Consider the following 16,056-nt stretch of genomic DNA (forward strand, 5'->3'; position numbering starts at 1 on the left):
AGGTGCTTCACCTGCATTTGGAGAGCTCACACTTTCTAGTATTTCTCGGCATGCTTCTTGGCTGGGCGAGCAGAGGAATGGGAGTCAGGACTCCAGGGACATTTCTGGACTCGTGTGTGATCCTCTTCTCATGGACTTAATCCACCTGCTCTCAGAACGGTGAGCGTCATTAAAGATGATTTCAGAAGAAGCCATCTCACTTTCCAGAGATTCATTAGGACCCATGCACAGTTCTAACGACCAGCTCATCCCAGTGTGGGAAGAAGTGATAAAGGAATGGGCTTTTGAAGGGAAGAGGTATCGCTCAGCCAACTTGCTTCTTAAGTCTCAACTCGAAAGCCACGTGCCAGCTACTCAGATGCTCCCTTTGCTTCGCAGAGCTCTCTCCCCCCTTCATCCTACCCTCAGTCTCTCCCCACACTCAGCCCCACTTTCCTCCCCACACTTACTTTGCCTGAAAACCTAGTATCTGTCTTCCAAGCAGGAACTCGGGGTCACTATGTCCAAGAGACCTGCCCCACTTTCCTCAGGCTTGGCTGGACACCTTCCCCTCTATTCCTATGTATCCTGAGCTTCTTTCCGTCACAGCACTTTCCACACTCCATTGTAGTCATCAGTTTACTGATATCTCCCCCCAGGTCAACTGTGAACATTTGGGAATCGCGATTCATGTCTCATTTGTCCTTGTATATTATGCGCTTAACATAGTACTCGGTGTACTGTCAGTAGGTAATAAGTGCTCAATAAATGAAGGACTTATATTTTTCCTCGATCCTGATGTTTCCATAAGAGCTTGACCATAGCACATCAACCCAACGGAGAAGTTCTAGGGTGTATGTGTGTGTGGGGTGTGTGTCTGGGCATGTTGCTATTATAGGGATGGGAGAAAGAACGGTCTTCTTCCTTGGCAGTAACTGAAGCAACAATGAAAAAAAATTCTAAATAAAACCTGAAGAAACGTTGATCAACCATCCTGGTTTCCCTGGGACTGAGTGGTTTCCTGAGATGTGGGACCTTTTCTGCTAAAACCAAGGCTGTCCCAGGCAAACCAGGACGAAGGACCTACCTGAAGGCCACCTGATTCTCCACCTACGGGGCTTCTGTGGTAATCACCCTCCTGGGTCTTTGGCTCTAGGACTCTCCGTAACTTAGCCGCTTGGACCAGGTTACATCTGATTCGGCTTTAGCAGACGAGGGGTGAACCATGCATTGCTAAGAATTTTCCAAGTCATAGAGACGCTTAAAATGGATGAGTCTCTGACATTTCTCCCACTCAGGTTCCCTTGCCCAGAGTCACCCCGTCCTTTCTTTGTAGCTCATTGCTCGTTTTCTTCTTCTAGTGATAGGTCTTCCCTGAGTTTGAGAGATGAGAGAACAGAGCAGCTGCCTTGGACTTGGAGGTAGACCCACTTGTTGGGAATGGAGAGCCACTCCACAGACTCTGTGCTGTCAGGTGAGGGAGGAATAAAATTCTCTTTTGTTTAAAACATTGTAATTCAGAATCATTTTATTATGGAGATTATCATCTACCCTAAATAATACATTAACCAGACATTATTTTCTATCTACAGAGCTCATGATCATTTACCTGTTGTAAAACTCAGAGATTTCCCCACCCCAGAGATCCACGGAAACCAAAAACACCAAAATCAACAATCACCACTACTGCCATTTAGTGAGCACTTACTTAGTGCCTGATGGGCCCTCCATGACAGACCCTCAGATGCATAATCTCACTTTATCACCAGAGTAGTCCTCTGCGGTGAGTTTTATTTTCTCTATTTTACATATGAGAAAAAAAGAGCTGAAAGATGATGTAAGTAGTCCAGGTTATACACCCAATAATGGAAGATTCAGGATTTGAATCTTGACCAGTCTTTCAAACATAGACTATAGAGAATCCAAGTCATTTTTCCTAATATCTAATTCCTTAGACACCCAAAAAGTTAATCAGAGGTCAAATGGACCTCCCTTTTTCCTAGTCTCCTGCCAAAAGAAGCATCTTGACCTCAACATGACCCCTACATTACCCCTCAACATTACTCTCTGTAATGCCCTCTGGTCTCTTCCACCACCTTTTTTTTTTTTTTTTTTTGTGGTACGCAGGTCTCTCACTGTCGTGGCCTCTCCCATTGCGGAGCACAGGCTCTGGACGCGCAGGCTCAGTGGCCATGGCTCACGGGCCCAGCCGCTCTGCGGCATGTGGGATCCTCCCGGACCGGGGCACGAACCTGTGTCCCCTGCATCGGCAGGCGGACTCTCAACCACTACGCCACCAGGGAAGCCCCCACCACCTATTTTTTTTACACTAACGCCAGAGCTGTGTTTGCAGATCAGGACCCGTTATTCGCCTACAGAAAAACTTTTAAAGGGAGCCCACTACCTCCTGCAGCGATTCTTTGAAGGTTGAGGATGAAGTTGGAGGGAATACTGAAATCATGTCTAGTATTAAAAACATTCCCCAGATGAATCAAATAGCTCTCATTTCTCCCATACCCTGCTCATACCTACATTCTAGGGGTGAACCTCTAGCCTAAAAAGAAAACCAAATAAGCAAATAAACAGCAAAATAGAATACGAACATTTATGGGACACTTGTTCTATGCAGGCAATATGCAGTATCATATGTTATCTGATTTATTCTCTTAAATATACTAGCTGCATTTGCATATCTTATTTCATTCAATCCTCATAAATGTTCCATGAGAAAGATGTTATTATTATCTCTGGTTTAAAAATGAGAAAATGGATACCTAGAGAGAATAATTCACACGGAGTCATGCACTAGTAAATTTCAGAGTCCAAAGTGAACCTAGGTCTTGATTCCAAGTCCAGAGCCCTTTCCGTAACAATCCCCCTAATATGGTACATAGGGCCCTTCCACATCTCCTGTCTTGCCTGGCTCATTTCACACAGGGCTCTCCCCCATAGCCCCATTCATTAGGGTAAGCAACTCACTGGGCCTGGAATTCTCCATTTCATTATCATAAGGGCTGCTTCCTCCTCCTCCCCTGTCCATCTGTCCCCGCCTGTCTTCATTCCTTTTCTCCACCCAGGCAAGACCCCAGGATCTAACACTTCAAGCAAAAGCACCTCCTGCTGCCAAGTTCCCAAAATGTCCTTGATCTTTTTCTTTCCATTATGCTGACCTTGAAAGACCTTCAACCCTGGATCCGTCTCCCCTCCTTCATGGGATCTGTGAAGAACCTTTGGAGAAAATCACAACTCACAAATTATCTCAGGTCTCCAACTTCCACTGGGCTCTTAACATTGCCTGGTGCTCCTTCTATGCTTCCCCAAACGCCCTCGGCAGACGACCTTGCCTCCTGTTTCACTTGAAAAACTAGGAGTCATCATCCAACCATCCATTCATCTAACAAGTATTTACTGAGTCCCTCCGTGAGCAAGGGATACTTCCGGGTTCTAGGAATACAGCAGTGAATATAAGAGACAAAACCTTGCGGAGCTTACATTCCAGTGGGAAGTGAATGACAGCAAACAAATGAGCAAGTTCTCTACTGTACTGTATGTCCAACAGTGAAGTTGTCACAGAGAAAAATAAAAAGGGGGCAGGGGAGGAACAGATGGACATTTTTAAAAGATGGTAAAGAGGATCTTCACTGATAAGGGAATACCTGAGCAGAGACTCCAAAGGAACATCAACCTGAAATTGTCTCAAGCTCCTGTCCTTTGCCTACACAAGCACCTTTGTACCTACCTCCACCTGTGCTGCCTCTGCTGTCAGTCCTCAAGGTTCTGGACTGCATTTCCCTCCTCCTTCCTCCTCAGAGGCTTTCTTCCATCAGTTATATCTCCAGCCTCCCTTATTTGGGCCTTTACCTGAGCGTCTCCGCTTTCTGGATCATCCTTCTTCTTCCAACGTTTCTCTGCTCAGGACTCAGCTTAGATGCCCCTCTTCTCCCAGGCAGTCTTTGTTGACCACTGCTCTAGGCTGGCATTTGAACTTCCCTCGTGTTTCCTTACTATGGTCTCTGCTTTACCCCTATTACCACTGTATTAGTTAGATTGCTCTAAGTGACACTGTGTAACAAGCAGCCCCAAGTCTCATTAGCTTAGAGCAAAACCAGAGAGACGTCTTTGTTGCTCGTGTTGCATGTCTACACATAAGACCTGGCTGGTGAGTCTCTGCTTCAGGCTGTGGGCCAGGCTCAGATCTGCTCAGGGCAGCCTCTCTTTCAGGCCCTGCATTTGGGGGACAGCCCCCTTTTGAGACATACTCTTCTCACGGCAGGTGACATAGGAACGTAAGAGACTAGATGGAGCATCCATAGGATGCAAAGTCCCTGACCGGACATGGTGTAGGCAACATACACTCACATTCAATTGGCCAGAGCCCCTGCACGGCCAAGCCTATCATCAGGACGCAGGGGAGGAATGATCACCCGTAGTAATCCTCCCACAGAGGAGCAAACACATCACCGTAAGCGACAGTAAACCAAACACAAGCGCTCCCCCTCAGACGCCTTTTCATTGGTCTGTTTCCCCCAGTGAAACGTGAGCTCCTTCAAGTCCAAAATGATTTTGCACCATTTTCTTCTCAGTGTTTTTCACAGCCCCTGGCATGTTGTAGGAGCTCAATATTAGTGGATCAAGTAAATACAGACTCACGTATCGCTTTTTAGATGTTCTCCTGATGTTGCAGGCTAAGAGAGTCACTTCTTTCTTTGCACTTTTCGCCGAACAGTCACTTAAGTCTACTCCAGCTCTTTCGACATATTATACATTTATTATTATTCTGTGTGAATTCCCTTCTTCTGGACTAGAGCAGACGATAGTATCTTGAGCGCTAGCCCCATCTCTGGAAGAGAGACATTCAGTAAATGTTTGAATAATTTCATCAAATCATTCCCGCTGTTTAAATCAGCATGTGTTTACTGATTATTTACTAGGTGCTAGGTATTCTCATTCTAACAGCTGGGGTTAGAAGCTAGAAAGTCTCAAAGGCCGGTGACGTCAAGAGAGACAGAAGCAAGAGCTGAGAGGTCCCTGGGGTCCTGCCTTGAAGAGCTCCGCTTGCTTCCCCGCAGGCCGACTCAGGGCTACTCCACGCGTCCGGGCTCTTCCTCACCCAGCCCGCCTGTGCCTCTCGCCCCCTTCGCGTGACTGGGATCTAAGCTTCCCGTCCAGTTCATTGCTTTGCACTGCTCAGCTCACCAGGCATATTTGTGTTGACTGCGCGATTAGAGCCGAGTACACCGAACAAGGTCACGACGAGCAGCAGAGACCAGGAGATGACGCCCTGCTCTGTACACCACTTAACCCCTCTTTCTCTCTGAAGCACAGCTGCATGACACATTCAAGCCTGAACTTCCAAGAAGGAATCTAGGAAGTGGAATGCAGCCCAAGGAGCATTGCACAGGCAAACCTAGTCACCGGCAGGACCGATGATTTGGAGTAAAGAGCGCTGTCTTCCACGGGAATGTAGCCAATAAGGAATTCACTGTTTGTGAACAATCTGATATGAGCTTCCAGACTCTGAGTATGAGGGAGACAGAGGCTGGATCCTGAGCCTACTGGTGTTGAATTCAGGGAAAAGTAGGCATTTGGAAGAACATAAACAGGAAGAAGGAAAAATGGGGAGCAGTGCCGGGTTATACCTTCCCATCATGCATCTGGGTCAGACAATATCTACCAAGTAGATGAAAATATCCTCCTGTGATGACAGCATGAGGCAGGGTTTCCAAGGACCCAGGCTACTGCTGCCCTCCCTACCTGGATGAAAAGTTTATAACCCCCACCCCCACCAAACAACTAATACTATCTCTTCACAAAACGGCACCCTACCCTACCATCTTTTTTTATATCTGTATAAAAAAAGCAGATGAAAACTTCCCCCTTCCTATTTTCCCCTAACCAGTCCTCCTATTTATATCATGCATAAGTCGCTGCTGGTGCAAAGGAACACCCGTACGCACACATTCATTCGTTCATTTGTTACTTCATTTCACAAATAACTGAGACATCTTAGCTACCAGGCACCGCCTGTACATCTTTGAATAAAATAAACCGTCTCTGCTATTGTAAAACTCATAATCTAGTGGAAGAGAGAAATATTACATAAGTAAACAAATATATAAATATAGATTGTGATGAGTTATGAATACTTCTTTCTTCATTTACAGCAGGAGTCTTTCTGACTTGAAGGGCTTCAGGGGAATTACAGGTAGAATTCCTGAATTCCTGAATGTTATATGCAAAGTATCTTGTGTATGTGGATAGATTTTTTTTTCTCTGAGAAGTATCCACGGCTTTCATCAAAATCTCAGAGAGGTCTATGATCTTATAAAGTTTAACAACTGATATGTTCCAGCCACAGCAAACCGGATTTTCTTTTCTTCCATTGGCACCCTCTAGAATTGACTAAATTTGTTTGTGTTTATAGCTGGTACTAAAGCAGCCACGTCGGAAAGCAGAGATGTCACGTCCTGCATAGGCTCGTGGGCAGGTGAGCGAGACCTGTACCTGGAGAGAGTCCAGCCAAGATGTTTGCCTCGGGTTCCTTTGGGAAATGGGAAATAATTGATATTCACGTTCTTTTCCATAGGTTTCTGTACTTTCCATATTGTTTGCGGTAAATGATGCTTTTATAATCAGGAAAGCTAACACATTAAAGCTGTTCTTATTTTGGGAGATATTATGTATTTTGCTACTTGTACACATCCCTTGTTAACTAATGCCTACAAATGTATTACACACAAAATGGACTGGTACTGTGGTTAGATCACATCTTTCTCTTATTCAGTTAGCCCAGGGCCGGGGATAGATTGGGAAGTCTGTCTGCTCAGCCATGATGGTGGTGATGGCAGCGTGCGTCTCACTGGAAGGCTAGGATCCTGGGCACTTACACATCTGTCAGCCCTGACCTTGGCCTCCACCATGTGCAGCTTCCAAGTCACCGAGAAGCCCATGCAGGAACAAGGAAGGAGTATTTAAGACAACCTTTCCAAGGTCAGGAATCACGAGTGTGAAGACAGTCCAGGATTTAGTCAAAGGATGAATTCAAGTCCAGGTTCTTCAAATGTCTAGACATCTGATCATTTGATCTTGGGTAAGACACTTCTCTGATCTGTGCCTCAACTTACCTATGAAAAGGAAAAGGAGGCGTCGTATCGTCCCTGTACATCTCAAGGTGTGATTGTGAGGCATAAACAAGCCAATCAGAACCAAGATCTCATAAAGATCAGAGAAGAAAGTATGTGATACATACAACCCAGTGTCAATCAGAGACATCATTTTGCAACTAATGTCACAATGTCTGAGAATAAAGTACATTACTGAAATACATACTCTTCATCGACATGAGTAACAACAGAGATACAGACACGGCTCCAGAGGAAGCGCTTATAGACTGTTCTTAAATAAACCAGGGCACACTGGGGAAGAAAGCAGCGTTAACACTCAGCCAGGAGCTAAGTTTCCCAACAGCATATGTTCAGCCCATGGACCCAGACCATCCACCTCATTTGAAAACGTTTATACTCGGAAAATGTCCACCTGTCACATCCCGTTGCCCAGGAGAGGAGAAAAGGATAAAGAAGGCACGGGCATGTGGTAGGTAGGCTTTAAGGGTGGGGAGGGGGTCTAGGCAACGACAGCTCATCTGTCGCAGGTTTTGGTCTGTGAGCTCTCCCACGCGATAGAGCCATGGGGTGATTGTTGCTTTATTTATAGAGCATTTTTCCCCCTCATTTAGACACACAGTCTACTGAGACACCCGGGCACAGATAAATAATAACTAACAGTCCTGCCTGGACACTGCTCTCAAAGGTTTTTTTTTTTTTTTGCACCCTGAAATCCAAAGTGGAAGGAGGACCTCAGGGGTAAACAGAAGTTCTTGCTGCAAGAACAAGGTGAGGGGATGAAAATGGACAGTGAAAGCCCTGATCTCTGACCCAGGGCACGAGAGCGAGTCTGACAATGTCAGTAAATAGGAGGAAGTGTCTTTCCGTTTTCACTTTTGATGACTTTATTTATCAAGAGATGAGTGTGAACTGAGGAGCCTGGCCCTGGATTGTGTCCAGGTCAGGGTCCAGTCTCACCCTGCCTCTGTGCCACAGTGGGCTGAGTACTTAACCTCTCTGGTCTACAGCTTAGTTCTCAAGTAACTGTGAGATTTAGACTAGCTCAGCACTTCCCAAGTTGTGTTCAACAGAACATTAGTTCTACAGGATGTTAACAAGCATTAATGTGAAGGGGAAAATGCAGGGTTCTGTGGTCAATTAAGTTTGGAGAATGTTGGTTCAAACAAAGTTGAACAGGTTTCTTTACCGCAAGGATTCTCAGAGTTTTCAATATGCTAACGTGAGTTCTGAATCTCCAAAAATTAAGCATAAATAGGAGAAACTTTCCTCCCTTACTTATTTGGCCACAGAATTGGGGGGGGGGGGTTGTGTTTTGGTTTTGTTCTATTTTTGCTTTGTTATGTTTTGGTTTGCATCGACAAGGATCTGGAGATAATTTGGAAACATGAGACCAGATAAACTTTAAGGTCCCTTCTAACCCCCCAAAGTATGAAATTCTACAAAAGACCATTAAATGGCTGTTGTGCTATTTTACAATTGGGGATGGGCGAGAGGAACCAGCCTTATGCTGGTGACAACTAAGAGTGTAACGTCACGTGTATATTTTCTCATTCAATTTTCATAATAACCCAGCAAGTCACACACCATCAATCTAATCTTACAAGGGAGGATATTGAAACTTTGAGAGATTAAGCAAATTTCTCAATATAATGCAGCTAAGACGCTATGGTTCCCCTGGTCAAACACAGGGATGTATGGATGCAATTTTAAGTAAGAAGACATTTGAGAACAAAAAATTTAAGGGGGTCAGATGGAAACCTGAAGGAACTAGCCATGCACATATACATCTAGGCAGAGGGAATAGACACTGCAGAAGCCCAAAGATGGGCCTGCACCTGGCTTGTCTGAGAAACAGGAAGGAGAAGCTCAATGGCTCAGGAATGGAGTGAGCAAAGGAACAGAAAGTAGGACACATGGGGCCAGAGACATAATGGGGCATGGGGTCATGTAGCACCTTGCCGTCATCACAGGAGCTCTGGCTTTGTCTGACTCAAGGAAATGGAGGGCAGGAAGGTGACACCTTCCAGCTTAGGTCTTAAAAAGATGGCTCAGTCTGCTGGGCTGAGAACAGATCCTAGGGGTGTGTGCTGGTCCTTCGTGTATCCACAGAGTATGTCTGCTTCTCCTGGGACACGGCTGGATTGTACCCTCATGTGACTGGCTTGGCCAGTGAGGTGTAACCAGATGTCACACATTTCACTTCCGGTGCATCCTTCCAGGGCCTCTGGGCAGTTCTTCCAGCACCACGTGATGGCAATGGTGGCTGCTCATCTGTCCGGGTGGGCAAGAGGTGAACAGAGTCCCTCCACCAACTAACCTATTTCAACCGTGAGAGTGAGTGTTCTCGTAACTTTGTTGGTTAAGTGACTGAGAGATTGATAATTATTTCTGCTCCACAGGTAGCCTATTCTGACTGATGTAGGGGCCTAGGTAGAAGCTGGAGAACAACCAGGAGGCCCCTGCGATGATCCAGGTGAGACACCGCTGACTCAGTGAAGGTATTAGTAGCAGGGCTGAAGGAAGTGCTTGGATTTCAGGTATATTTTGAAGGTGGAGCCGATCGGATTTCCTGATGGATCAAGTGTGGAGCGTTGACAGAGTGGGCGGTCAGCACTGATTCCTATGGGCCTGAACAACCAGAAAGACAGGATTGCCATCAGAGGATGAGGAAGACTGGGTATGACAGGTTTGGAGGACAGACGGTTTACTGCAGGCTTTTTTTTTTAATGTTTCGATTTCTATTTTATCCTTCCGAAATTTGTTTCATAGGTTCTGGTTATCTGCTAAAATTTTTGAGTTTGCCTTTTATCTCCTTGAATATAGTTGCGAAAGTCATAAAGGGTTCTTAGCAAGAGGATGAGAGAATCCAGTTTATGAATCCTTCACAAAATTCGATGTGAAGGGAGAGTGTTTTGTTTTGTCTTCCTCGGCTTTTGGGGAAGTGAGAAAACTAAAGGGCCGCGGAAGATGGCACCATCTTATGCGACTCCTTTTTCGAGCCAGTGCTCCAAACAAACCATTTGGAGCTCACTGATTTTAGTTTTCTCTTTACTGTTTTCCACCTTGATTGAGTCCTCTGACTCTGAAGAGCAGATCGATTCCGACACTTCTAATTTTCTGCCTGCCTGGTGACGCTCACTCTGATGTTTGTTTCCCTGTCTTCAGACGGTCCTCGGTCTCCTTCTCCTGAGCCCGCTACAACCGCACCCTCCCAGGGAGGACACTTCTGCCAACTCCAAATTCCTCGGCCCTTAGGTGGTTTGCTTTGTGAGATTCTGCTTCTCTAACTACAAAGCCGGCCTTCCCGAAGCCCTTTCTAAGGCAGAGGCTGCAAACTGGCAGATTCCAGGCCAAAGCCCTCTCCCAGTTTCCTGCTGTTTTGTTTGATCCATACATGACAACAAACAATTGGGTGGGACAACATTTCGAAACAACATTTCTTCTTAAAAATCAGAAGTGTTGGCGGTACTGAGAGCTTCCTTCTGAATCTGGGGCAGTAACAGCCTGTTAGAACTGAGCAGCTGCTGCTTTTTGAAATGCGGTGGGGATTCCCTGTGCACCCCCATTCCCCTTGGATAGAAAAATCATTTATGGTCCCTGCCCAGCTCCTGCAAGTCTTTGTGCTTCTGCTCTCTGCTTTCAAGAGCACAGAGGTCTTCCATATACCTTATTGTATTTATCCTTGCCACCTTATGGGGTCAATATTTTATAGATCGGAATCTGTCCTTCTCAGAGCTGAATTAGTTGCCCTTTTTTGTGAGTGCATTTAAGGATACGTAAGTGTTTCTGTTTGGATTCTCTGAAGGCCAGGATCAAATATTCTGCCTCCTCTATGGGCACAGAAAACAACCTGGACTCCACTCAGGCACGGCCTTCCCAGGAGGTGTCTGAGGAGGGGCACAGGTGGCTAGTCGTGAAGAGCAGTGTGGGCTCTGGTCCACCTGCCTCAGGGGTTCACACCATCTCCTTGAGCGTGTTACTCAGGCACACCAGGACTTGGTGGTCTCATCTGTAAAACAAATACAGAAAATAATATTTATCATCTTCTCAGTGTTCCTTCCTGTGTTTATATAAACTGGAAGACAGTAAATGAGAAGGAATGAGACTGGAGAGGTGGGCTAAGGCCAGGGCTTGGAGAGCTTTCACTGCATGCAAAGATCTTTTTTTTTTTTTTTTTTTTTTTGCAGTACGTGGGCCTCTCACTGTTGTGGTCTCTCCCGTTGCGGAGCACAGGCTCCGGACGCGCAGGCTCTGCGGCCATGGCTCACGGGCCCAGCCACTCCGCGGCATGTGGGATCTTCCCGGACCGGGGCATGAACCCGCGTCCCCTGCATCGGCAAGCGGACTCTCAACCACTGCGCCACCAGGGAAGCGCTAGAAAGATCTTTTTATTCTATAATCCAGTGACTTTCAAACTGGATGTCCTGGAGCCCTAAGGCTCTTGCAGACTTTGCCCTCCTTCAGGGACCGTCAGGTGGCAAACAAGTAAGTAGTCTGGACCCCAGACTCCCAACTACAATGTTGTTGAAGGATGTGAGGGACCACTGAAGGGTTTTAAGTGGAAACCAAGCTGCGGGATTCTGAATGGACAGAGGTTGCTCTGTATGGAGGATGGATTTGAGGGGACAAACCTGATGACAGACAGGAATGCACGTTTAGTAAGATGAGAAGAAGGGAAGGCTTATGATCCACTTAGCAGGTAAAAATGACGACTAATTACCTGAGTGACCAGAGCATCCAGGAGAGGAAAGAATCAAGGCTGACTTTGATGTTTTTGGCTCCACTGATGGTTATAGGGAATGGGGAGGGGTCATTTAAGGAGGATAAACAACTTTAGAAAATGGCAATGAACATGAAGGTTGTGATGTACTCTTGGGACATCTAGGTTGAGGTATGGATTAAGAAATTAAAGGAGATATGAAGCTGTCACAGCAAGGACATCCCTCCACTTAGCCACTTAAGAGCTTGGGTGAAGTTGGGAACCCACATCCATCTCAAAGCATATTTTCTCATCCACCAAGTGAGTACGCAAGGTGCTGGGAGAACCAACGCAGGCGAGGATTTCCAACACCATTCAAGTACATATAAATGTCACGTTTTACTTAACGACTCCCTCAGCCAGTAAAAATGAGACACGTGAGCAAAAGATCAGGACGTTTTAAAGTCGGAAATTCCCCCGAGGTGGGACTCACCAAACTTGGGCTTCCGGCAGGACCCACCCTAAGGCTTCAGGGAAGTCACTTCATGGCTTCTCAGCACACTTGCAGAGAGCAATGTGGTCCTGCTGTCTAGCTTTGCTTCCTGATGGCAATATTCCTGGAGGGTCCTTGCTCCCGGGGCTGGGAGTCATGGTGATGCCCCCTGGGCTTTCTGTACTGGCCAGTAGAATTTCCTCTTCCTGGATGGATCATTCCTCCTACAGCTCTTTATCTCTCAAGTAAGTATTGTTAGATTAACTTGTGCCTAGCTGAGAGTTGCATTTAGGTATTCCTATTTTTTTTATTGGAGTACAGTTGCTTTACACTGTTAAGATATTCTTGAAAAGATGAAATGGAAGACAGAATATGTACACATGGAAGGAGGAACTCTTCAATGATAGGAAAGAAAAGTTGATGTTTTTTTATAACTTCTCCCCCCACTTCTTGATCTCTGCCGCACAGCTAGAGATCAGGCTGCATGATTCTAGAAATTTGTCGTGTTTTTCATTTCTGTCACGTGCAAGTGATCTTTAATATATCCTTAAAGGACCTTTCGGGCTGGAGGAACAGCACGAGGAAGGGAAGAAGCCAAGCCAGGAAGCGGGTGGGCTGAGGCCCATCCCGCAGCGGCCAGTTTCAGCCTTGCTCCACACTGCTCACCCCTCAGAGCCGGCCCAGCACGCAGGCTGGAAGCTGTCACTTATTCCCACGTGGGGGGATGCATGGGAAAGGGCGTTATCGCCACATAATGTTGGCTCTGAGCACCGTGGCTTTTAGGGAAGGTCCGTGGACTTGTGTGCAATGAATACGCTCCTTGCAGAACAGAAACCCCAATATGCGTGGCTGAGTGTACCTGCTGTTACATATAGTTTATTCATCTCACTCCAGGGAAACTTCCTTCACAATGTTGATGCCGCAGGAGGGTCAAATAAAGAAGCTGGACAGGATCGAGGTTCTCCATTCTGCTGTCCCTCGGAGGTGACCCTCGGAGGTGTACAGCTCTCTCTTACCCGCCATGTCCTCACTGCAGTGCTGGCCATGCTATGGCTGGTGGCTTGAGAGTTCCTTGGGAGAGAAAGACACGTGGTGCTGGCTTCCTTTTCAGAGGGCCATTGGAACCACTGCCGGGATGTCTGCACCCCGCAGGGCAGCCCCTCGGTGGCTGCCACGGGGTCACGGTCTGGCTGGTCCTTCTTCATCCTCTCAAACTGTATACGTGGGAATCGGGGCTTGGTTCTGGGAGGAGGTGGCCTTGCAAACGGTGACACAATTCCTCAGCCAGCTTGGCACCTGTATCTGCCATCCCCATCCTGCCAGCCTCTCTCTGGCCAGAGGAAGTTACAAATAGCGTCTGGTGGATTAGTTCTATCCCCTGCCCATGAGAACCAGAAGGAAATTGGCTACAGCAGGAAAGGGGCCTCCAAGGAGAAGGAGAGGGTTTAGGGATGGGATTTTTCTTTCTTCTTCGGCTGCTTTCTGTTTGCACAAGAAGTGTTCCCTCCCTCGATCTCATGCAGCTGTTTTCTCAGCAAATTGAAGAAAGGAGGGAAAACGCTATTTAAATTTATACTATTGGATTTCTGTAGGACACCGAAATATTTTTGAAGTTAATGGGGAACTCTGAATAGTCTGTTTCAAATAATTACAGGAAAAAAATACATTGAAATAATTAGTAGTTGCTACTAGAACATTCAGCAAAATGAAATGACATCTTTGATGCCTATTAGACGGCACTTTACTTTCAGTTTAGGGTGTTTTGGATGAAATTAGATGGCAAACATACTGCATCACTGGGTGATTAGAAGAACTAGTATCATTTAGAGTTAGAGTAGTACCATCATCAGCTTTTCTCTTTTTCCTCTTAAAAAAAAAATACGATGCTCTCCTGTTAGGCGAGATTTTTAACAGAAGTGGGACCAACTGGAGCCCGTGCGACTTAGCGTTAAGTGGCTTAGGTGTAATCTCTCTGGATGCAAGAAAAGGCCTTACACAGAATCTGACAGTCCACACTTGCTAATTCTGGGATTCTCGTTCTACTCTGAGCGGAGAATACCAAACCCTCCCACTGCACCACCCTCTCCACTCTCAAAGCAGAATCTTACTTGCCAAAACCAGAAAGTGATCTCTGTCTAATGAATAAAACCAAACAACGCCACAACATCTCTCCTCTCTGTTCAAAAGAAAAACATTTAAAAAATATTGACGAGGAGTCTGATTTTCAACTCTGATTTACTAAACGTGTTTCCCAGAACCCTGAACTCAGCCGGCTGCCCTGTGTCTCATCTTCCTCTTTCTCTTCCTTCACCCCCATGGAACCGAGCAGGACCCTATGAGGCTTCCCCAGAACAGATCCCCAGCCGTGCCCTCTGCCTGCCTTTTGTCTGTAGGAAAACTTTAGTCAAAGAATAAATTTAATCAGTTAAGTGAGAAAATGCAGAAAGAAAAGAAAACAGTCAAGCAAGACAAAAGAATAATAGTTTATCTATTAAACAAAGTCAAGGGCCTTTAGTTCTTCCTCAAGAATTATAGATAATATTCTGAGTCATGTCCTTTGAGCTGTTTTGCAGATACTGAAACCCCGACCGGGTGGGAGAAGTTAACTGTCTGCTGTCCACAAGCACGGAGACCCCAGACCGGTTGGAACCGGAAGGTTGATGATGCTAACTCCCAATTACCTCACCACCGACCAATCAGAAGAATGTCCACGAGCTGACCACGCCCTGCTCCTCGAACACTGTAAGACTCCTCAGGACCCCCTCCAGGGCGGGACACGCAGCTTTGAGGGCATGAGCCCGCTGTGGCCCCCTTTGCCTGGCAAAGCTAGAAAGCCATTCTTTTCTCCTTCACCCAAAACTCTCTCTACACGTTTCTGTTCAGCACCGGTGAACAGAGGCCAAATTTCGACAACACCCATCTGCATCCCTCTGCCTCTCTACCCCTTCTTCTTCCAACTGCTCCCCCCTCCCCCTTTCCTGCTCCAGTGTAAGAGGAGGAAGCCAAAAGAGCGAAGCATAAACAAGGAACCCCGGTGACACGCAATGTCACAGACACGCAGGTGTCTATTGGATAAGAGAAGTGTTTATGTTTTAGTTTCACAATACACAGCTTTGGAGGAGTAGTTTTTGAAGCAAGAGGCGATGAGAAAATCTGTGTGGGGCTGTTCTACTTTTCTCCAGTATTTTACTATGGTGTTCCAAGAAACTTGTCAGAACGACTACTTGCTTCTTCATAAAAAAAAATTAAAAAAAAAAAAAAGATGTTTGGGAGTTCTGAGATTCCATCCTGAGCAGAGAGGAAAGAAGAGATGGCAGAGAAATGTCCTGCGAGAAAAGCAGCTGCCTGCTCCATGAGGGGAAACAGCAAAGGAAGGAAAGGGCAGGAGACAGCTCTGCTCCGGGGCGTGACTCGGGGCCGCCACGATGCTTTCTGAGGCCCAGCCATACGTTCTCGTATTGCTGGGTGTCGCCACCACCCACCCTGGCTGTCCCTCCACCCAGCACACCCACACTCTCTCACTTGGCCTCGTTTCTCCAGGGGTCCCACTAGGAAGGCCAGCCTGCCCCTCTTGTGCTGGAAGCTTCACTCTGCACGCGTCCTCCCACGGGACAGCTCAGCAAGGTTCTGGTGCCCTTGGAAGAGGGCAACCAGATCCGCCAGCTTCCTTTGGTAATATAGGCTATTCAAGGAGCTCCCCTACAGAGACCAATGTGTGCTTTACTCCCCAAAGTGACATCAAATTTGGACATTTTAGCAAA

This window comes from Phocoena phocoena, chromosome 8 (genome assembly GCF_963924675.1).
Source record: "Phocoena phocoena chromosome 8, mPhoPho1.1, whole genome shotgun sequence".
Taxonomy (NCBI): Eukaryota; Metazoa; Chordata; class Mammalia; order Artiodactyla; family Phocoenidae; genus Phocoena; species Phocoena phocoena.